The sequence below is a fragment of the Quercus lobata genome, unplaced genomic scaffold, assembly GCF_001633185.2.
Source record: "Quercus lobata isolate SW786 unplaced genomic scaffold, ValleyOak3.0 Primary Assembly Scq3eQI_1902, whole genome shotgun sequence".
NCBI classification, from domain to species: Eukaryota; Viridiplantae; Streptophyta; class Magnoliopsida; order Fagales; family Fagaceae; genus Quercus; species Quercus lobata.
The window spans coordinates 496420-520766 of record NW_022154706.1 but is presented as its reverse complement, the minus strand read 5'-3'; the positions used below and the strand labels follow the sequence as shown (position 1 = coordinate 520766).

General features: G+C 36.9%; 1 long non-coding RNA gene across 1 annotated transcript; it reads right to left on the bottom strand.

Annotated features, from left to right (window-relative positions):
• Positions 1-14342: 14342 nt before the first annotated feature.
• On the bottom strand, positions 14343-14819 carry LOC115972894. Its single transcript, XR_004087561.1, has 3 exons — positions 14730-14819; positions 14511-14580; positions 14343-14352 (listed from the first exon to the last, which is right to left on the bottom strand). It is a non-coding gene; the product is annotated as an uncharacterized LOC115972894 (long non-coding RNA).
• Positions 14820-24347: the final 9528 nt, after the last annotated feature.

Below are 24347 nucleotides of genomic sequence, written 5' to 3'. Positions count from 1 at the left end.
TCCTCAATAGTGACCTGGGGGCGCCGTCTACCTGTAGAGGAAATAGACGATTAAAGAAAACAACTATAGCTGACGAATGTAAAATATTAAGAAAATGTGATGGGTGCATACGAGATGAATGTAAAACCCCTCAAGTTGTGTTGACGGGCATAAACTCCGTCTCTCCTGGACGGCTCATCCATCCGTCACCCTCTAGGAAGAAATAACGACTCTTCCAGTCTCTATTTGAATCAGGTGTTTCAAAAATGACCTTCAGCAACGGGCTCCTACTGGCAAAACTATAAATTCCCCTTGACTTGTCAATCTCGTCTAGACGATAGCAATGAAGGAATTCACGCACCGTCAGCCTCCATGCACCGTCTGTCATTGCGTCATAGAGAATCTCCATGGCTATGAAGACCCTCCAGGCATTTGGGGTTATCTGGTTGACGGACAGACCCAGATATTTTAAGAGCTCTCTATGCAATGTACTTAGCATAAACCTAAGTCCTGCCTTCAGCATCTGTTCATACACTCTGACACCTTCTACCCCGTCGTAATAGCATTTCTCTGATACGTAGGGTAGACGGATTGGAATGTAGTCCGGAATTTGAAAGTTAACCCTAAATGTTTTGAAATGTTTCTCCTTAATGACAGAATTGAATTTAAGCACCGTCCATTCTGGTAGCATGATGAACTCCCTAAGTCCATCAGCACAAATGACGGGTCCCGACGGTAGATCCTCGCCGTCATCAGACGTTTCTTCTACTTCAACCATCTCCATATCCTCATTTGTTGAGGACGAGGAAGAGGCAGACGGACTCCTCTCTTTGTCAAGACTCTCTTGGTCTTTATGACCGGATGGGTATACTTCCTCGTATTCCGTCCCATCACGAACCACTGACTAATTACTTGATGCACTAGACATTTCCTACAATTGATGGTAAAACCTAAGATTGACGGGTCTAAGAGTATTGACGGTTGTTTAGATCTAGCTAAATATAATTGCCAAAAACAAGACTTGTAAATGAGAATAGCGATACTCACCACTCTTTGAAGTAACTTGAAGGTCGACGGTTGTATGGTCGACGGGTTTGTATTTACGATGGATTGCTCTGACAAGGCTAACAGTGGCGCTCTGACAATGTGTTTCGGCTATAAAATGGAGAAATAAGGATTGAGAAGTGTTATATATATACCTGAAGTGCACGGAAGACGAAGCGACACTTCGATCTGATAGACAACCCAATTGAACAGCGACATGTGGCATGCTCATAAATGCTTGACAACCTGTCATCAAATAGTCGCAATCCGTCTCCTCCTGGAGAACCGTTAACTTCAATAATCTTTATCTGCCATCCTAAATTTTCTTTGACCGTCAACCCCAAATAACACCAAACTGTCACCCTAAGGGTCCGTCCATGTAAGTAGTGACGGGCCCATAGGGTGAAGGGGGCAGCTAAAGGGGCAAAATTTAGCACAATGGATTTTTACCACATTGGGCCTGATGGATCCGAGCCCATGGGCCGGCAACAGTAGAGCCCAGGGGCCTAGAGCAGCTCCATATTCTTGTCGCACACGTAGTCTCCAAGGAAATTAGAAACCTAGCGCAAAGAGCATTCTGGAAGATACGCGCATTAAATCCCTTCTACAAGGAAATGTCTTGTCCATCACGTTTGGGATTACTCAAGAGGATTCCTATAAGGAAAAGACTTCCACATCAAGGAGGAAAGGTCAACCTACTACTATATAAGCCTCAATACCCTCGCAAATCAAGGTATGCATAATTTCCCTCTCTAGCACTCTAGAGTTGAGAACAATTCTAACTTGACCGTCGAAGGGTATTTAGTCGACACCACACCGGTGCCCTCGATGAGATCACTTCTTTCTTCATGCAGGTTGTTAGTTTGAGCGAGCGTGGATCGTGTGGCTCACTGGTGATTTTACGGCATCATCAATATGTAATTTAATTAATGGAAAAGAATGGAATATGAATTGCCACCTAGGCTTTTGATGCAGATGGAAAATTGCAATAAAGAAACAAAGATGAAAAATGAAAAAAAAATTGTAAACCTACAAGTCAGTGATGGGAATGTTACTGGCTTAGTCTATTGGGATGTTTCAGATGATGAAGAGTTCTATTGGGACCTTCCTTAGTCTAAACTTGAATTTACTCTTATTTGATTGCAGTTTTCTTTAAAGACCTTTTAATTTGGGAATTTCAAATGATGTAGAGTTATCTTGGGACCTTCGTTGGTCGATCTAAAGTTGAACTGACTTGACTCTTATTTGATTGTTTGTTTTTGTTTTTCCCTGTTGGATTGCTTTTAATTAAGTTCTCCCAGAGTAAAGACAATTTGGTAAATTCTAGGTCTTCTAGAATGGGCTGGCCTTGGCTGCACCAAAGGCCTTGTCACCTCACACCTTAGGGCGTTGGGCCGTATAAGGCCTTGGCACCTTAAGGTTGCCTTTCACCTTTAACTACCTTGACCCTATTTATAGTTGACTTAGGAAAGCCAACTATTGATTTTAAAATTTCTGCTTGATTCGAAGAAAAGAAATAAATTACTAATAACCTAATTTACGACCAAGACTTGACCAATAAAAATATAATTGACTTCTAAGAAAAAAAAATAATTGACTTCATAAAAACAAATGAAGAAAAAAAACCCAAAAGAGAAGAAAGCAAAGCTCTTAGACTGTTATGGTCACCAATTCAGTGTTCATTTGACACATAACTATGCACACACCATCATTTGATGGTATAGGTCTCACAGTTGTTTAATCCATTTAATAAAGCTCAATATTAATTTGACTATTATTAGTTGCCTCCAAAGCTGTGCTTGTGAGTGAGATGTCCATTTCACTAGAGTCTCTAATGGAACCTTTACCTATTTCCATGTTTGTCTCCCCCTTTTTTTGTTGAAAACACACCTCAGTAGCCACTAAGTTACAATGAACCCTTTTCAGTTATTGCTTTATTAAGTAAAATTTCTTTTAGAGTGTGATGTCAAGTATGGGAACAAGCAAAAGCAAAAGGAAAGAACTTTACACTTTGTTTAAAGAAGGGAAATTCTAGTACTGATGGGTGGCAGGGCTTGTTTAGGGGTAATTGGTATTTGGGTACCTTTTAATTTTAGAGCTATGTTTTAGTGTTTTAGAATGATGTTTTTTGTGGTGCTTAATTGATTGTTTGGTTTGCATTTTGCTGTGTTCATTTGTTGGTTTACTTTGTTTGATTTAGACATTAATTCTCACCTTGGTTGGTTGGTTAGGTTGCTTATACAATTTGCAACTATGTGTCTTTTATGTTTATGCCTTGCAGCCATGAACGTTAGGTTGTTTATATTTTAGTGTTTTACTTTAACTCTTCCTTGATATGATTAAATGGATTGAAAATCAGTGTATATAGATGCATGATGTATAATTCAGTTGAGCAATTATATGTTTTCAATTTTCTGTCAAATCTCTCTTTCACTTTGTTTCTCTCTGTGTTTGTTTCTGTGAGTTTGTTGTAGAACATTCAATTACTTGCCTGTATTTACTTGCAAAAGCCAAGCTTTTCTTCACTATTAAACATAAAGCTACATGTCTAACATGATTGCATGCGTGTTAGATATGCAGCAAGTGGGAAATGTGGATCTTGGACAGACGGTTGGTACACAATTGACGCAGCAGCCGGTTCTTCGATCCACGGTGCTTTGGGAGACACCAACCGGTCAGGTATGTAGTTGTACTGAACTTTGGACATGTTGAAATCATTTATTTTTATTTCTGTAGGGTTCTTTGATTATTTGCAAATAGACGTTGGACATGGTAGAATCTTTTGGTTTAGGCAGAATTGTATTTAATCCAAAGAGAAAATGGTATGAAGCATAAATAATCAAGAAAATTGTATGGAGCAGAAATGTTCAAAGTTAGTAGATCTCATTTAGAAGCTATAGTAATCAATTAAAAAAGGAACCCGCTGCCATTCTTTTTTCCAAACATGCGCACACAATTACGCGTGGCTACACATAAGACAACTAACGACTTTGATTCCTAATTCCCTACTCCATTTGACACAGTGAGGCACTTTGTTCATTCATTTCAAAACATGATGCCCATCACCTTAGTGCTAATTTTAAACAATGTCATTGATCTTGAATTGATCCTATCTACTATTGAGGTAGAGCGAATAAGTAGTTAACATTGTAACTAACGTGTTGCAAAATGTTCGTAACTAATGAGGTAGTGCAGCGACATGCGCGCTATCACATACTAGATTGGTTGGGGACAATTTTGTTTATGGACAAGTCGGCAGACTGGGTGTCGATGATGCCTCTACAATTCCTAAACCCAATCAGCAACGAGAAGAGGTACAGTTGGGGTAATGCAGCATTAGCCTGGTTGTACAGGCACTTATGCAAGGCATTGAAGACGAAGGCGATGCAGATTGGAGGAGCAGTGATGTTGGTGCAGCTATGGGTGTATTCGAGGTTCCCACTAATATGCCCTGTTATGAGGTTGCCACTACTGCCAGTGAAGGCAGGTCCCCTTGCCAGTCGGTATGTTATTTGATTAGTTTGATACAATTGTCATGCCATTTGTCATTCACCGTGCATGTGTCTATAGTTTATGCCACTTGTAATACATTCGCTAAGGACACTGCTGTCAAGAAGTAAACTCTGTTTCAAACCAAAAGTCCAATTGACATTAATTTAATGGATTACTTAACAAGATATAGCATGCCAATATACACTGTTATGAGTGCAGAAGAAAATTACAAATACAATATACTTTTTTTTTAATAGATAATGCTAATACATAACACTTAGTTGCATCTATTAGTGCAATGGGAATCACAGTCACACGCATCATTCAGTACATATTAAGTACTCGACGACAATTTCTAAAAATAGGTTGTACAAAATATTGGTAAATATTATATAATCTGATCATATTTAAGTATAATATTGATATTGAAGATGTTTGTTTTTGAATTTTGGCTTGAAGATGTTTGTTTTTGAATTTTGGTTAACTCATGAAAAAGTCTCTGTAATAATTTCATTTGGTAGTGTATGTAAATTGGTAATTATTTTCAACAAGGAAAAAAATACGATCTCAATGTTTTATTTTCCACACTCTCCGGGAAAACATAGACTATGATCGGTCTCTCTGCTATTTAGAAAGGTAAAAAAAACTCTTTGTTCCATCTGATTTTTATTATCAGAACTTTCATCTTTTTCTCTCTAAATGATTCTTTGATGTGATGCAAAAACCATACAGGTAGTAAAGGTAGCTTCTTTTGTATTGTTTGAACTTTTTTTTTTTTATTAATCTTCATGCTCTGTTTGGTTGCTGAGACACAAAAATTTGGAATTTTATTGAAAGAAATCAATTTTACTGTCACAAGAGGAGGATTATGTTATGATTGTCACTCTTTTATGGAATCCCTTTTCATCCTATTTTGTTTTTCAAAACTTTTGGGACGTTTAGGCCTCTGAATTTCAAGCTTTTTGTTTTCTAAGACAAAACTATATTTTGGAGAATTTAATGCTATGGCTGTGTAAAGGCCTAGGTAACTGAGTTTAGAAAGGAATTTGAGGGACTAAAAAAGGCTAGAAACTGAGAGCATTAGGATGGGAAGATTAGTTGTCTATGTATGTGATGTAAGTGTAGAATTTGAGATAGGGGATGGGGTTGTAGTTATGAGAGAGGACTAAAAATATGCCAACAACAAATGGAATGTTATAGGTAGTTCTAGCCAAACTTTGGCAACCCCACTGCAACATAATGCAGCTAAGAAGATTCCAAGGCCCATTCATATACTAAAATTCAAGGACACCCAATAACCAATTATCTGGAATAGGTGTCAACAACTAGAGAGATTCATTGTTCTAGAATCTAGTCACAGAGATGGTATTACTTAGCTGGCTATGTCATATTATAATGTGGCTATGGCTGCTAACGATTTGAGAGAGAGAGAGAGAGAGAGCTGAGGTGGGGGGAGATTCTGTTCAAATAATTGTATGAGGTGGGAAAATATTTTATCTTTATATGCAAATATGATGGAAGTGCATGTGGGAGGCAATTTACCCTGCCCCAATTAGCACAATAGCCTCTAACATAGATAATTACAGACATAATTCAACTTTGAGGCTTTGTAATTGAACCCAAACATGGCCACCCCTTTTATAATGTTCCAGCAAACCAGACCTGATGTCCCAGCCTTGTTGATGCATAGTTTGCAAAAGTTCTTTAAAAATATCAACCAATAAAAATCCTACATGGTAGATAACAATACTACAACCATTTAATACATGTATAAAGAAAATTATTTTACAACACTTTTGTTATTAGTTTAGAGATTCTGTTAGTTTAGTTAACATCAGGTCAAAAATTTTTAGGTTATGTACCACTTTTGATATGGCCCATAAATCCTAAACGACCTAAGTTTGAGGCAAAATAACATTCCTAAACGAATCAACATGGGAAGGCCTAAAATAGACATCTAGGAGTGAGAAAATTCAAAGAATAAGTTCTTACCAAAGGGTTGAGGTCGTTAAAATATGCTAACGTTAGAAACTAAGAACACTAGTGATGAGTAAAAGATCTATAAAGTAAAAACACTAGTGAAGGGTAAAAATATCTTTGCACATGGAATATTCCTCAAGGGGGGAGAGTCATTTTGTAAAACATCCCTTGTAATTTGCCCAAAATAATTTTATTACTAAAGAGAGACACACATTGAAAGTTCAAATAGTGTAAAAACGCTCTTGAACATTTAGACCCCCAATTTACAAATTAACCAATTCAAGCTTTATGTCAAACACTTAGTGTGCGGAAAATGAACAAAAGCTATAAAACAGAATTGGAAAACTATCTAAGCCAAATTATTAAAATCATAACCCACAGCAGATAATAAAAGGCAAAGATAAAAGGGAAGGAAGATGCAAATACAAGGACAACACGCGATGTGTTATCGAAGAGGAAACCGAAGCCCTCGGCGTAAAACCTCTCCGCCGCCCTCCAAGCAGCAAACAATCCACTAGAAAATGTAGTTGTGGTACATGGATAGCAATAGACTGTCCAAGCCTAATCTACCCAGTGCACCTAAGCCCTCCAAGCTTCTTGCTCCAACGAGGTTGCGCCGAATCTTTTTCTTTTCTAGCTTCCCGGATTCCGCTACTTGACCATAACATTAAACAATGTAGATTGGTTCCTTCCTAACTGCTTCCCAGAACACCAAACAGCCCTCTCACAGTAATGACTATGGTGAGAACAAGGTTTTGGTAAAATGCCTCTCAAGGGTTTGACAATGGAGAGGAAGAGAGTTGAGGAATTTGAAGAGACTCTTATGTAAAGATTGTAGATGAATCAATCTTGTTTTACTCTAGGGTTTTTCTCTCAAAATTCTCTCTGGAAGCTCTCTTTCATTTGTGGGTATAAGGGGTATTTATACTGGGATGAGAAGAGAATGTGAAACGTCAGGTTTTTTAAAACAGGGGTGTCTCGCGGCTTGGCCTCGCGACTTGATTGAGTCGCGAGATCCAGTCGCGAGATAACTGTATGGCCAGTTGTCCTATTTTGTCCTGTAGTACTCCAGCTAGCATGACTGTTCACCTTCTGGCACGCTTGGCACGTGCGCTGCATCTGGTAGCTTGCAGCCGCGAGTCACCCGCGAGATCAAGCCGCGAGTCTCTGTTTTCTTGCACACTCTTGAGCATTCAACACTCTATCTCACTCACTATCCTTACAACAAACCCACCTAAATACAAGGTTACTAAATGTTGAAATACAAGCAAATTTGGCACGAAATAATGCCAAAAAAATGGTTGTTTAAATTTAACCTTACAATCTCCCCCTTTGGCTATTCCATGACAAAACCCTAAAACAGACTCTAGACTTAACATGTGAGTTGGGAACAGTTGAGCAAAACTCACTCACACCTAACTCTAGAAGCTATGAAGCACTTGAATCATATGAACATGAAACTCCTGAAACACAACAATACACCATGATCATTGTATGCAGAAAAGCATAAAATGCATATGAGACAGGCAATATGTGATCAAGCACAGATGGAGTTAATAGACAAACAATGGCTTGATCAATCAAGTAATCAGTACATGGTAGTGAACACAATGCTCATTCACACTTGGAATGAACACTTGAACATACAAGCAAACAAGAACAATGCAAGTTACTTGTATGCCCAACACTCAACCAATGCATAATACGCTAAGTATATGCATCTAGGAACAATCCTACAAGGGTACAAGAGTGACAGTACTTAAAAGAAAATGCATGACATTTAGATAGAAAACTGATTTAAACAAAGCATAAAAAGGCTGCATAAAGTATGGTACAAACCATAAAGTCTACAGATATGCATAAAACATAACCCTAAAAGCTTACATAAGCAACATGGGTACAAAGTACAATATAACAACTTAAACTGAAGAAAAATGCAGAAACACTTCCCCTTAGGTAATATCCTCCCCCTCTGATCAGGCTATCACTCCCCCTTTTTGTCATGGAATAGGCCATACATTCTCTTCTGCTTTCTTTGCAGGAGTTTTCTTCTTTGGGGATGAAGGAGCCATCTGTGAACAATCAGAAAAGGCCACAACAACATAGTACAATACATGTGTAGAACAAATCAGTACTTTGTTAGTAACAAATCAGTACTTTGTTAATAATGCAACCACACAGATGAACTTACCTAAAGGTGGATACACAAGAACAACTGGTATAATGCAGGGGAGTATTAAAGCAGCAAAGATTGAAAACACCCAAAAGACACATATATGTCAATAAGACATACATTTTGATGAGTATGAAATGACCCAGAGAACAAAAGACAGATGCACATACCAGATGAACAAGCACATATTCAACACAATAAACCCCACAACCAAAATAGGAATCATTTTGAATCAACACATCAACATAAGATCAAACAAGATGAGTAACCAACAGAAAACAAACCCTAGCTAAGCACATGATGAAGACCAAAACCAACAACTTAACCAAGTTCAAACTAAATCAATAACCTCCACTAGCTAAGCATGGACAAAGAGCAACAGCCGAAACAAAAACCCATCTCAAAACAGACACAAATGCAAATATTCAAGAGGGAAAAACACAAAATCAAGTAAAACAGAGTTCGAGAAAGAAAACCCATATCTGTTACTTGAAGATTTTGAGTTGAAAGGAAGCAACAATGGAGTTCAAAATGGGTTACATGGAGCGTTTGGGAAGGAGACAGTTGAGAGAGAAGATGAACAATCACAAAAAGTTCGAGGGAAAACTGAAAAAGATTTAAAAATTGCCCCTATTTTTGCCAAACACGCGTTTTTCGCGACTGAAGTGAGTCGCCAACAAGACGCCAGGTCAAGCCGCCAAAACACTTAAAGACAAAATTTTGAAAAAAAATTTCTAAGTGTTTTTCGCGACTGGAAGGTCTACCCATGAGGTAGTCGCGAGCTGAGCCGCGAAAATCTCTGTGTAACCCTCACGACTTGACCTTCCACTCGCGAAAAAGTCGCCAATATTGACCCGCGAACTCGCGACTGAGACCTACAACTTGACTTACCCGCAACTGAGTCGCCAAAATAGGGCAAAAATGTTTTTTGAAATTTTCAGTTTTTTAAGAACAAAATACTTTCCAAAAACATTAAAACACTCAAAAATCTTTTTGTGCTTGAATCAACAAAGATTAAGCATGTGAAAACACATTTCATCAAGTACAATCACACAAATGAATATGGCATTTATTGAACATAAACTTGTGTGTTGTGTGTAGATATCAACAATGAGATAGTCCTTAGTCTAATGTGAAGCTTCAATGATCAATTCAACCAAGGCATACACAATTAGCACTAGATCATGTGACCCATCTCAATTATAGAAATATGCATATATGACCTCCCACAAGACTTGATAACATAAGTTGGAGCTTTACATTTGACTCCACTTTCAATCAAAACATTTGATCTTTTTGATCCTTTTGAGACAATCACCTCTCGTTGTGAGAGTGATATTTGATATTTCACTTTGAAGAGATAGCCTTAGGCTTTTTGAATAAATGTTCACTTTAATTTTTGGTTGCTTTCCCTTTTTCCTAGTTTAATACTAGTATGTGCGACAGGCTTTTGCAGCTCAATATCTCTTTTCATTTGGAGATTTACATTTGGTGAGCTCTTTTTAGCAAAAACAAAAATAAAGAGTGAGAAGATATATAGTCACAAGTTTATGCATGTCTCAAGATCAATATAACCATTCACTAATCATTCATGACAAGTTTGAAGATCTATTTACAACAATTACATAGATTTCAAGATTTCTCTCACAGTGATAAGAGTGCAAAGAAACAAGCTACGCTCGAAAATGCACAAAGTCATTAGCACAAAGGTACAAGGCAAAACAAGTTTTGAGACAAAACTCAACAATGTCAATCAAAATTTTTGATTTTCTATTTTTATGTGATTTTTGGATTTTTGACACATAAGAAGAAAAAGATTGATTAAAAACAAAAATGACCAAAAGTATGCACAAATAGACAAACAAACAACCATCAACATAAACAATAAGCTAACAATCAAACAACGTCACAAAGCATAGGAAGAATTAATGCATGGACATGTTGTAATGCTTATGCACGAGTACCCTTTTTCACTCACACGTCACTTGCATTTGGGGTGATTTCCTTATAGGATTGGGTACGGGAGTTAGGGCTTTCAAACCTTCGTGTGAAGCTTTCCAAGCAGTTGGTGAATGCACTAATCATCTTCATCACGTTCATCATTCCGGGATCACCGTTTTGATCTCTTGATGGTTCACCAGCCCAATTTCTCCTATCATTTCTAGGTCCTCGTGACCTTTGAGGAGTTGCACTATTCATTGCTCTCAGCTTTTAACAATTTGGTCGAGTATGCCCTTGAAGTCCACAATGATAAAACACATAATTTGATCTAGGACCTTTTTGTGGTCATGGACGAGACTTGGCTCGGGATTTAGACTTGCCCACAGATTGATTATGTGAATTTAACAACCGTTCGTTCCCCACATTTCTCTTCTCCTCTATCTTGGGCTTCTCAGCAGTATAACCAACATCAGCTGATTCTTTGGCCTTTATAAACTTCACTTCTTTAGTGACATTTCCAGATGAGCTACTTATTCCCGTATATCCCAATCCGGATTTGTCTGAAAAGCTCTTTTGAGATGAAATAACATCATCTAGCTTCTTGGTGGTAACCCTCTCTATTTTAGCATTTGCTTGCACAATCTCTTGCTTAAGAAATCTCACTTTTGTGTAAGCTTCTGACAGCTCACCGTTCAGTGTTTCTATCTCACATTTGGCTCCCCTATATCGAATTAGGAGACTTTTATAGTCCTCCTCTGCCTTCTTCATTTTTCTTACAACTGCTTTGGCCACCCTTGTGTACTCACCCGACTTCTCCAAGAGTGAGTTATAATTCTCTTAAAGATTGGCTGTGCTTTCATCTTCTTCAGCATCTGATTCTTCAACAACTCCCAATGATTCTTCATCACTATGTTCTCCAAGGTCTCGTACAAGGAAATTCAACTCGTCTGAAGGCTCAACATGGGCAATAGTCATAAAATCTGAATAGTTCCCCTCTCCATCACAACTTTCTTCAGAATTTGAGTTGGATGAATCCGAGTCACTCAATATCGTGGCATACACTTTGCCTTTCGATTTCAAATAATTCGGACATTCTTTCTTAAAGTATCCATGCCCGTTGCATTCGAAACAAGTGACACCTTGTGTAGATTGGGACTCTTTTCTATCTTTCTTTTTGAATTCCCTTTTCTCTCTTCCTGAACTTTGGAATTTTCCTTTGTCACCAAATTTGCCATTATTCTTGAATTTCAAGAATTTTCAGAAATTTTTTACAAGGTATGCAACATCTTTGTCAACCACATCTTCTCCCGATGAGTCATGGTCTTCCACCTTCTCATTAATGGTCTTAAGAGCAAGAGATTTACTCTTCCATTGATTGGGCAGCAACATTTCATAAGTCTGAAGAGAACCAACCAGCTCCTGGACTTTGATGTCAACAAGGTCTTTGCTCTCTTCAATCGCTGTCACTTTGGCACGAAAACTTTCCAGCAATGATCAAAGGATCTTCCTTACAATTTTAGAATCCTCTATTTTCTCTCCCAAATTGAACTTGCTTACAATCACCTCATTCAGCTTGTTATAGAAAGAGTCAAAGGACTCATCCTCACTCATTTTTAACTCCTCAAATCGAGTGGTTAGCATCTGCAGCTTGGTGTCTTTTACTTTCTTCGTGCTTTCGTAAGTGGTCTTCAATATCTCCCATGCTTCTTTGGCAATGGTAATGTGAGAGATCCTATGAAATTCATCTGGAGACACACCACAAAAAAATAGTATTGAGTGCTTTATTGTTAGCATTAGATGCAGCGAGTGCTGCCTTATCCCATGTGGATTTGGTTGCCTCAGGTCTGCTCTAACCAATCTCAACAGCATCCCAAACAGATTCATCAATGGAACACAGAAATGCTCTCATGCAAACCTTCCAAAAAGCATAATTACTACCATCAAAATATGGAGGTGCATTTAGGGATTGAGACCAATCCATCTCAATAGGGAGTCAAGGATCACACAATGGTAATGAAACCACTAGAAGTGTACCCGCTTTGATACCAATTGTAAGTTCAAATAGTGTAAAAACACCCTTGAACGTTTAGACCCCCAATTTACAAATTAACCAATTCAAACTTTATGTCAAACACTTAGTGTGCGAAAAATGAACAAAAGCTATAAAACAGAATTGGAAAACTATCTAAACCAAATTAAAATCACAACCCATAGCAGATAATAAAAGGCAAAGATAAAAGGGAAGGAAGATGCAAACACAAGGACAACACGCGATGTGTTATCGAAGAGGAAACTGAAGCCCTCGGCGTAAAACCTCTCCGCCGCCCTCCAAACGGTAAACAATCCACTAGAAAATGTAGTTGGGATACATGGACAGCAATAGACTGTCTAAGCCTAATCTACCCAGTGCACCTAAGCCCTCCAAGCTTCTTGCTCCAATAAGGTTGCACCGAACCTTTTTCTTTTCTAGCTTCCTGGATTCCGCTACTTGACCATAGCATTAATCAATGTAGATTGGTTCCTTCCTAACTGCTTCCCAGAACACCAAACAGCCCTCTCACAGTAATGACTATGGTGAGAACAAGGTTTTGGTAAAATGCCTCTCAAGGGTTTGACAATGGAGAGGAAGAGAGTTGAGGAATTTGAAGAGACTCTTATGTAAAGATTGTAGATGAATCAATCTTGTTTTACTCTAGGGTTTCTCTCTCAAAATTCTCTCTGGAACCTCTCTTTCATTTGTGGGTATAAGGGGTATTTATACTGGGATGAGAAGAGAATGTGAAACGTCAGGTTTTTCAAAACAGGGGTGGCTCGCGGCTTGGCCTCGCGACTTGATTGAGTCGCGAGATCCAGTCGCGAGATAACTGTATGGCCAGTTATCCTATTTTGTCCTATAGTGCTCCAGCTAGCATGACTGTTCACCTTCTGGCATGCTTGGCACGTGTGCTGCATCTGGCGGCTTGCAGCCGCGAGTCACCCACGAGATCAAGCCGCGAGTCAACCGCGAGATCAAGCTGCGAGTCTCTGTTTTCTTGCACACTCTTGAGCATTCAACACTCTATCTCACTCACTACCCTTACAACAAACTCACCTAAATACAGGATTACTAAATGCTGAAATACAAGCAAATTTGGCACGGAATAAAGTCAACAAAATGGTTGATTAAATTCAACCTTACACACATATTACATGGTAAATTAATAGCATATAAGTGTAGTAGAGAAGGAAATATGAAAACAGATGCTTGCTTAAGATCATTTTCAACCTAGGAAGATCAATAGATGAAGAATACTATTAACAAATACATACCACACTTTCGGGTACCCCTGGAGGGGGTAAGGCGAGGTTTTTTGGTGGAGGTCCACGTAAATATGATCTCTTGTCAAATCGCCACTCCCCAAATTTCCCATATGTTAGCTCACCCTGAACATCAAGCCACTTCAGATAAATATTTTGTAATAAATTAAAGATAGTGAGTATCTACTAATAAATAAAAATGTAAGCTCAAGCCTAATAGCCTTGTAAAATTAAGAGAAGAAGATGATGATGAAAGGGCTAGTTTTAGAAACTAAAATAAAGAAAAAGCAAACAAAGGAAGATATTCAATAGCAAACAGCCATACTTGGAATAGCAGATTGTCATAACTAGACAAGTTGGGGAAGAAATAGTACCTATAAGTTGTAGTCACATCCACAAGTGTAATGAATGATAAACTTTTTTTCAAGTTCCATACCCCATGGGGGCTGGGGAAAAAACAAAAGAAAAAACACTAGGCTTCTAAGAAGAGCTTTGATAAATACATATAGCAATGTTGTTTAAGGTATTTACTAAAAATCAAATTCAAAATGAAAATCTACTATTAATAGTTAATAAAAAGACCTTCACAAAAAAAGAGACATACCTGCAGCATAAAGTCTTTGCGAAGAATATGCTGCACACCGTGAAAAGCAGAAGCTACAGCATAGGCATACCTGGGTTTAAACAAAGAAACAAAAGCATAGAAAAAGTCAATATTCATAATTTCATACCAAAAGTTCTAGTATCAACTTGCAAAATGTCAGGCACTTTTATCCTCTTGAATCTGATAAGTAAAAAACAGTCACTTATTTTCAATGCTTACATTTCTAAAACCCATCCAAAAGCTTTATCAGTCTCTGGGTCATCTTTCATTTTCAAAGAAACATTCATCCATGTAGGTGCAATCTTCTCCAATATATCCTGAATGAAACAATGACTCAATCCACAAGTGACTACTTATTTAGCAATCAAAAAGAAAATAACTCTTAAGACAAACAAAATAATTAATAAACAATAGCATAGCCAAGAAAAGAATAACATTGGAAAAACTAGTGTTATTACATGACTGTAGAATTTGAGATAGGGGATGGGGTTGTAGTTATGAGAGAGGACTAAAAATATGCCAACAACAAATGGAATGTTATAGGTAGTTCTAGCCAAACTTTGGCAGCCCCACTGCAACATAATGCAGCTAAGAAGATTCCAAGGCCCATTCATATACTAAAATTCAAGGACACCCAGTAACCAATTATCTGGAATAGGTGTCAACAACTAGAGAAATTCATTGTTCTAGAATCTAGTCACATAGATGGTATTACTTAGCTGGCTATATCATATTATAATGTGGCTATGGCTCCTGATGATCTGAGAGAGAGAGAGAGCTGGGGTGGGGGGAGATTCTATTCAAATAATTGTATGAGGTGGGAAAATATTTTATCTTTATATGCAAATATGATGGAAGTGCATGTGGGAGGCAATTTACCCTGCCCTAATTAGCATAACAGCCTATAACACAGATAGGGGACTAAAAAAGGCCTAGGTAACTGAGTTTAGAAAGGAATTTGAGGGACAACAAAATGCTAGAAACTGAGAGCATTAGGGTGGGAAGATCAGTTGTCTATGTATGCGATGTAAGTGTAGAATTTGAGATAGGGGATGAGGTTGTCACCATCAACACATTCAATATGCATATATTTTCCGAAGGCATATTCATATGCTCAAAAATTCACAGTCTAGACTTTGTTTTTAATTCTTTTTTTAATAGTAACAAGTGGGGATGAAACCAATTAAATAACCTTTGGAGAAAACGTCTAAACTACAATGCTCTTAATGTCCTTTGTGTGCGATTGACTCATATGTAGTGCAGTAGACCATGGTAGACCAGGCCAGATAGCTCCAATATCAGTTTCATGTTTATGACAACATTGTAATTCACTTTTTTCCCCCTATCATATGGAAATTAATCTCTTCAATTCTAAAGGCATAAAATTAGGAGAGAATTGAACTTGCCAACTAGAAAATATTTATTTGCAACACTTCATCAATTGTAACTACAGATCCATTTAAATTTTAAGCCTTGCAAAGGTTTTAGGTATTTCCTTACTTATTTCTAATAAGTATTTTCATATCACCGAAAATACGAAAGCTAATTAATGGCTTCATTTTTGGTACGCATTTATTTTCGTGGCATCATTGTTGTTTGATATTAACTAATGGGCATTTTCTGAAATTATATGTTTACTAGATGGAAGGGGCCGAAGAGCAAGACAGAGCATGTGACACATGTGCTAGCTGTGTATCGTGCGTCACTGTCGAGTATACGGGCACACCAGGTATTCCACTGCTTCATGTCATGAGGATATAATTCTCTATATTTTTGGTTTTCACTTTCTAGGGTTGTCAACTACTGCATGTGTATAGTTAATAATGTAACTTTGGTCAATTAGACCATAGATATACAAGGCATTAGTTACGAATTCCGGAAAAAGGTGGGTAGTCACTATAAAGTACCTTCATTAGTAATTTTACACTAATTTGATTCCACATATATTTAGCTGTGTACACTTAAATTTTTTTCCTCGGTTTTAGCTAGTGCAACCAGTATTATCCGGGTGCATCTTATCATGTCAAATCCAGTAAAAGGGGGAAATAGAATAAGAGGGGGAAATAGGTCAAGAATGTCTTAGGATTTTTAGTGAAGTGGTTCTTCAATGGTCTTATACATGTGTGCTCACATTGAGGATTGACACAAATAAGTACGTATTTGATTTGTTTTTTTGTTGACCATTTCTGCAGGTTGTTTGGGAGCCCTACAGGGATGTCCTAGAGTTGTTGCCCCCATATTGCACTGCCGGCCGACATATATGGAGGGCCACTATGCCATTGATCTATTTTTGGATAGTAGAGGATCATCATCCCGAACGTGTCTTTCGTCAGCTCGGAATGAAGCAAGTGCCACCGGATATTGTGATACATCTGTTCATCTCCACAGAATCTCCCTCCAAGGTAAACTAGATAAGGATTGGTGCAAGAGCATGCTGTCTACATTGACCGATGGGCCCATAGAGAGGAACATATTGTCGACGCACTGGCATTTGGATGGGGACACGACGTACCTTGCTGTTTACATGGAGTCGTACCGAAGGATGACCAGACGGTACATTACATGCGACTCGGCATATTGGGAAATCCTGGTAAGGCAACAATTCGATGCTTCTTTTATGTATTGACAATATATGTGTGTTACTGCATGCATTATGAAAAATTAAGTTTTATGGAGCCATTGGATCAATATTTTGATATTCATTTTAGAGAACATTTCATTTCTTCCCACTAGATATGCATCTGTCACAAGCAATATGTACTGGTGTACCATTTCAATGTTCATATATATATGAATAAGCTCAACATGAGATATAGTCAAAAATCAGAACTCGATTTGCCCTTAAAGGCCTAGTGTTGCACAACACAAAACTAACCAAAGAAGTTTTAACGGGACTCCTTTATTTTGCAGGTTGAGTCTAATGTGGAATTACTATTGCAATGCGAACCAAACTCTCAAGTGTACAACCACTTGAAGAGGATGCTGGATCTTGTCGGAGAGATGAGCCGAGCAGCATTGGAGAATGCGCATGCCACGGCGACTGAGGCGAGCACACAGGCCACAGGCCGTGGTGGGGGAGGTCGTGGGTCTAGAGGGCATGGACGCAGTGGAGGTCATGCATACAGTGGAGGTCGTGGAGGTGGTCATGAGAATGACGATGACTTGGGTAACTTCCAACTCTAATACCTTCAATTCTTACTGACTTTAACTTCTACTACTTTTAGTTGTAATTTATTTAGAGGACATATTATAGTAGCAAAGTATATATTGTTTGGTAACTAGTTTTTAGGGTTAATTTTCACTTCCTTCTCATAATTATGGTATAATTAGTTAGTTACAATGTTTTGCCAAACTTTAGCTATTAAGACTAAGCACTTTAAATATTAACCAATTGGAATAAGCACTTTTTTCTTCCAAGCGAAATATATATGTATTGAAATGTAAGACATGCAAACTTGTTTCATTCATTCCTTATAAACTACAATCACAATACTATTATCCACTTTTAACATATACACATCAATGCTAATATATTTTGCTAATGTATGAAAAAAAAAAGTAAGTCTATTCATTTTTTCATCGTATAAAGCACAGACCACTATGGATGCCAATGTACTTCCTTTTAAAAATATTGCTATGCGACCATGAACATAAAATTAGCATTATATGAGGAAATTCAAAGTTGTGATCACACTATGAGGTTCATAAAATTAGAGTTTAAAAAATAGTAATAATAACAATGATAGAGTATAAACAAGTAAACAAAGCTGGACTTTGTAATTCAAAGGTTTTGTTTTATAAATTTTATTATTATAGTTAATTTAATATGCCAATAATGAATTAAAAACAAAGTTTTATTAGATTTTACCAACAAAACAAGGTTTATATGGGGTAGTTTATGTGGCCTAAGAATGAGAGGTCTCATTCCCCAAATTAAGTCCCTTGTAAAGGGTCAAATGCCATTGAATCATATCTAGGCTGCAAATAGTAAGACATTTTCTGACTCAATCCCTTGTTGTCATCTTAATAAATACAATTGTTTTTCTACAGATGATGAGGCGTTGGAGGGCGACTGGGGCATGTACATGGATGGTGTCGGGTCATCGCGATGCACGTCTAACGCTGCTGCCCAACCATCCCACCCCCTAGCCATGACAATAGTGCAGAACACACATCCTGTGTCCAAGCTGGCCCTCGGTACCCACCACCCACTCGGCTGTCTCCCCCATTGTTTGCCGACTCTGCCCACGACGGTGGCTGTATATTTGTACCCACACCTGGCCGACCGACCCCACTTGTAGTTCAAGCTAAGCCCACCCAGGACTCTTCACTTCCTAACCCTGATGAACCGATTGCATAGATCAAACAGATACAGAGTGAGAATATAGTGCCAGTACATGGGTTGCGAAGATCACTCCACACTGACATACATCCCCCTGGTTGTGGGACCGGTGACGGTAAATAACATGATTTATGGAAACATTTTTGAAATCCACAGACTGCGCATAATTATAAAAGATATATAAAACTTGTAAAGGAATTATTCCTATGTCATTATATGTCCTAGTCTTCTATCTTCATAATGATAAAGTAATTATTTGCACAGCTAGGAAGGCATCTTTCTTAACTGCTATATGTTCATTAGAATGTTTAGATTAACAATCCTGTGCTCAATTTGCATTAGATTTTCTTATTTAGGCAGTACACCTCCATGCTATGTAAACCGTTTATCATTTACCTTAATACAATGTCACAGGACTTGCATATAATGTTGTGTGCTTTAAGTGATGATCATACTCAGATCAAACATTTTCTAATAATTAAATTAAGCATAGGGAATGTGTGCATTCAAGTAATGTGTGATCCCTTTGAATTTCAGGTAAGACAAGACCGGCAAAGGTAGTTGTGAGGAAACGAAAAGATCGTTGAGTCGTTGATGATGTGGAGCATATGGGGGTAAAATCTTGCCCAATATCTGGACTTCTTAATTTATTTTAGTATTTGAGGTTCATTTTCGATAATTACAATTCACAACCAAAAAAAAAAAAAAAAGAGAAAATAAATGTCCTTATTATTAGACAGTTGGGATTTATCTTGGCTATAAAAGGAAGATGTTACTTTTAAGCAACTGAATTATGAATCTCCTCTGTCTAGATATACATAAGTCCAACATGGCTTGGAAATTGAATTTGCTTAGTTGTGTTTCTGTTTATAAATTTCCTTCCTTGCTTTAAGCTTTGTTTGATTTGAAAGAAAGTGATGGAAAAAAGGTGCCCTGCACATCACATTATTATTATTAAAATCTGCCCTGCACATCAAATTAGATCTATGATATTTGGACACAAACACAACACAACTGTTATGTTTCAGCTTGGACATAGCATGTTAGACACAGCTGTTAGAGACAGCAACTTGTTAAATTTCAGACCATGCATATGTCGCTGGACCAGCATACTTGGTACAAAGAGAAGCCATTTCTTTTTGTTGATTGGGTCAATTCGAAATGGTATTGTCTGTGGTTTTAGATTCATGATGGGAATGTCATTTGAATGATTTTAGGGGACAAGAGCATGTTGAGTGAGGATGAGATGCATGCAGGTGAACCATTTTGTGTACAGAAATCCATAAATAACTTCCTTGCTTTAGGGAAGAGGAAAAGACTTGATGTAGGATTGCGCACGAGTAAGCGAAAACATAAACTGAATCCTTTCACAATCTGGCTAAATACTAAACCCTCAATGAATTGAACCAAAACCCACACGAATGAGCACCCATAAAGTAAAGAAAACTTATTAATAAAAATACCATGATTGGCCATCAGCTATGTCCGCATACCCAAGAATTCTATAATGGACAGGGATTTCCTCCATACCCAAGGAAATAGTGTAGGAATCTTGTGATTGTGGATTTTTGCTTGGACAAGATCATGTTGGCATATATGGCATGAGTCAGGTGTGCATAGACGTTAAGAATTTTTCTATAATTTAAACTTATATTTTCATTTAGTTTTTGGTTTTTGTTTTTCATTTATTGATTCATATTTGGTGGCATATTTTGCAGGCTTCAATAGTTCCTACTATTGATAAAGTCAGGAAACCACCATATTGGTTGTTTTCTTTGTTTTTTGCACAGTAGTTGGACAACGTCTTATTGTTGATGTAACAGCTAGCGGACAAAACTTTGACAACATTTTTTGGACATAAAAGACTGACAGATTTTTGGACAGCATACATGACAATTTGGAGAGCATTTATGACAATAGATTTTTGGACGGCATATGTGTAACAGCTGATTTTTTGGATATGTTGAATCTTTTTAAACATATTTTGTAACTAATGAAGCTACTCAAGCATCTTAGGTCCTATATGAATATTTGAGTAAGCTTCGAGTTAGGTACCAATTATAATTGCAAAGGGTGGATATTTTCATGTGCAATGGAAAAGTTCAATTCTAGATTTTTGTATCTATGTATCTGCATATTTGAACAAAGGCAGCTTTAGACAAATGCAATATAGTGATGATGGATGGAGATCCCACAACTGAAGAAGTTTAATTTATACATTAGATTTGTTGAAATTTTCCTTTTATGTGGCTCTCTTTTATAAGCAAAATACTCTAGTGTAAATTTAGCTAAAGATTTGTTCAAGATGAATGCAACTTTAGCTGATGAATTAGTAGTTCTTGTTCTTGTTTCTTTAGTACCTTCAGTAGTTCCTATACCCATCATGTTACTTGGATTATTTAGAAGCAGTATTCAAGCCCTTATTTTTGCAACTTTAGCTGTGGCTTATATAGGTGAATCCATGGAGGGTCATTGACTAGTTTGCGTGATTTATTTTTTTAGTTTAAGCCTTACACAATATATGTGTGTATCGAGATAATCTGCTTAATGAGCATAATATATAAAAATAAATAGATAAATCATATAAGTATAAACTATATAAAGTATAGAAGTAATACTCAAAAAAAAGATATTAGCGGTCTTCGGGAATTGCAACAAACAAAAGGGGAAGTACAAAAAAGGAAAGAGATCGAGAAGATATTTTTCCTAAAATTCCAGTTCGGTCTATTTATCCCCCCCCCCCCCAATGAATACTATCTTTATATTGTTTTGTTCATTTAATTCCAATATTCAATATTATTACATATTAGTAATCACAATCTGAATAATAATTAGGATTGTAATACTTATAGTATTATGGTGTGCTATCTCCTACAAAAGATGCTATTGTTATATAGAAAAATTCCCATTCAAGTTGATTTCATCCAATTAAACGGTTGACTAAAAGATAATTTTAATAAATAATAAATTACTTGCACTTAGATCAATCAAATACTTCTATTTCGATGCAATGATTCAAACTAACGAATTTGTCCATGTAGATTGATTGTACCTGCGTGGGCCAATACAAAAAGAAAAAATGAAGATTTACAAAAAACTAAATTAAAATTAAAAAAAAAAAAAAGGATTGGTTAGGGGGGGCCAAACTAGATGTATGTACTCTAATTAGTACAACTATTGTGAATGTTTCGAAGAATGATTCTATAATCTTATTAAATTAAGATTTGAACGGTTGAGTTACATTATCCAAGAAACACATGTATATGTAATATTAGATATTAATTAGTTATATATGTAATATCTAAGCGGCTCTATTACTGTGAATTTAGATAGGAATTCAAATGGAATCCCATCCATTTCCTTTGTAGTTGTAAATTTAATATTCAATGAATAAAATAAAGTGACTATTGGATAAAGATATTCAATTAAGAAAATAAGAAAAAACGAAAATTGTAGAAATACGGCAGAAAGTTGGTGGATTGCATTTGGTCTATCAACACTCACATTAATGTTCTCTAAGGGGCTGTGAATAAATTACCAAATACTGCTTCATTTGTTTAATTATAGAACTCGACACCACAGTAGTCGAGTATTGATGGGTGGAAAATCAGAAAAGAGTACAGGAAAACTTCTCTGTAAACGATGATTGGTATTCAATTGGTGTTGGACCGGTCCTATATTGAACTCGGCTATCAATGTAGCGAGTACTGTTACTCGATTATAGTATAACCGAGTACTATCTGTTGCTTCTCGCAACCACGACCAAGTACTACTCGATCTTTGTGTAAGCGATTACTGAATTAAACTCGGTATCAGAATAGTCAAGTATAAATGAAGAATATTTCGATCAGTCGGTCTTATGTTTGACCCATCGCAAAAACTGCATGAGGACCCAAACTTCTCTGTACAAAACGATTGGTGTGTGATTGGTATGTGATCGGTCAGCTTTTATAGAACTCAGTTTTGGAGATTGCGAGTATTACTATATTGAACTCGGCTATCTAGGTAGCGAGTATTGTTACTTGGTTATAGGATAACCAAGTACTGTGTGTTGCTTCTCCCAACCATGACCAATTAGTACTCAGTCTCAGTGTAAGCGAGTACTAATTTAAAACCAAAAACTGCATGAGTCCACCCAAACTTCTTTGTACAAAACAATTGGTGTACGATTGGTATGTGATCGGTCAACATTTATAAAACTTAGCTTTAGAGATTGCGAGTATTATATTGAACTTGGCTATCTAGGTAGCGAGTATTGTTACTCGGTTATAGGATAACCGAGTACTGTGTCTAGATACATCTTACCCTCAGAACAGAACCTGGCCTCACGCCTCTCTGAAATTCTCAATCTCAAGATTGTCTCTTAGTTTCCGTCGTCAACCATTACTCTCTCTGTGTCTCTTCTTCTTCTTCTCCTCAAAACTCCAACCGCCACTCTTTCATGTACACTACACTACAGATTGATTCTACACTATAAAATCAAAACCCTAGCCTGAACATGTCTCTCAACCTTGTACTCACTCTTCCCCTCAAATCCATAGGCAACCCCTCTAATTTATCTTGTCCTCAAAACCGTGGCTGCCCTCTGTTATTTTTCTTCAGCTTTCAATCACCGAATCCAGTCCAGCAAGGTATATATGTCCTGGACATAATGCCCATCATAATTTTTGTTTTGTTTAGTTAGTAATGAAATTGATTCATTAAATTGTAGATTTCATTTATTGTGTTAATCATTATCATCATGTCGATTGTTTAGTACTTATAGCAGACTTTTTCGTTTATTTTTTATGTTGATTTAAAAATAATTGGGTCTTGTTCTATGATTTCTTTTCAAATTTCTTTGTATCTGTCATCTTCAAACAAAATAATTGTAGATCCGTTCGTTTGTGTTGTTAATCGCTATAATGTTGATTTTATTTATTTATTTATTTATTTTGATAAAAGATGGAAGTTTAATTAGATGCAATTTTTGTCACTTGTAAATATTTAAATAAATTATCATAAAAGAAACACTGTTACTAAAATAACAAATGACTTATTAATTAGAGTGCTCATTTTCGAGTGAGCTTGGGCTTACACTTATAAGACTTTTAACAACTCCTGATTTCCTCTCAAGTTTTTCCTGTTTCTGACATCTTAAGATAAAATCGTTTCGGATCTATACTCACTTTAATGTTGACTGTTTAGTACTAATATTAGATTTGTTTGTTCCTTTTGTTGATTTTAAATTCATTTGTCATTCCTTAATTTTTCTTAGCACTACTAAATTTCTTATCAATAATTTTTCTTTAAATTGGTCTAGATGGAAAGTCATGAGATGATTCCTACTAACATGAAGAAAAAAGGAAAACGCAATGACTTAGATGCCCAATTTGATGAAATGGCTGACCTTCCCGAGCCAAAAAAGGCTAAGACTGAGCTCAAAGACTACAAGAGGAGGAGGACTTCAACTGTATGGCGTTCCTTTGAGATGCTTCCGACAAAAGACAAAGAAC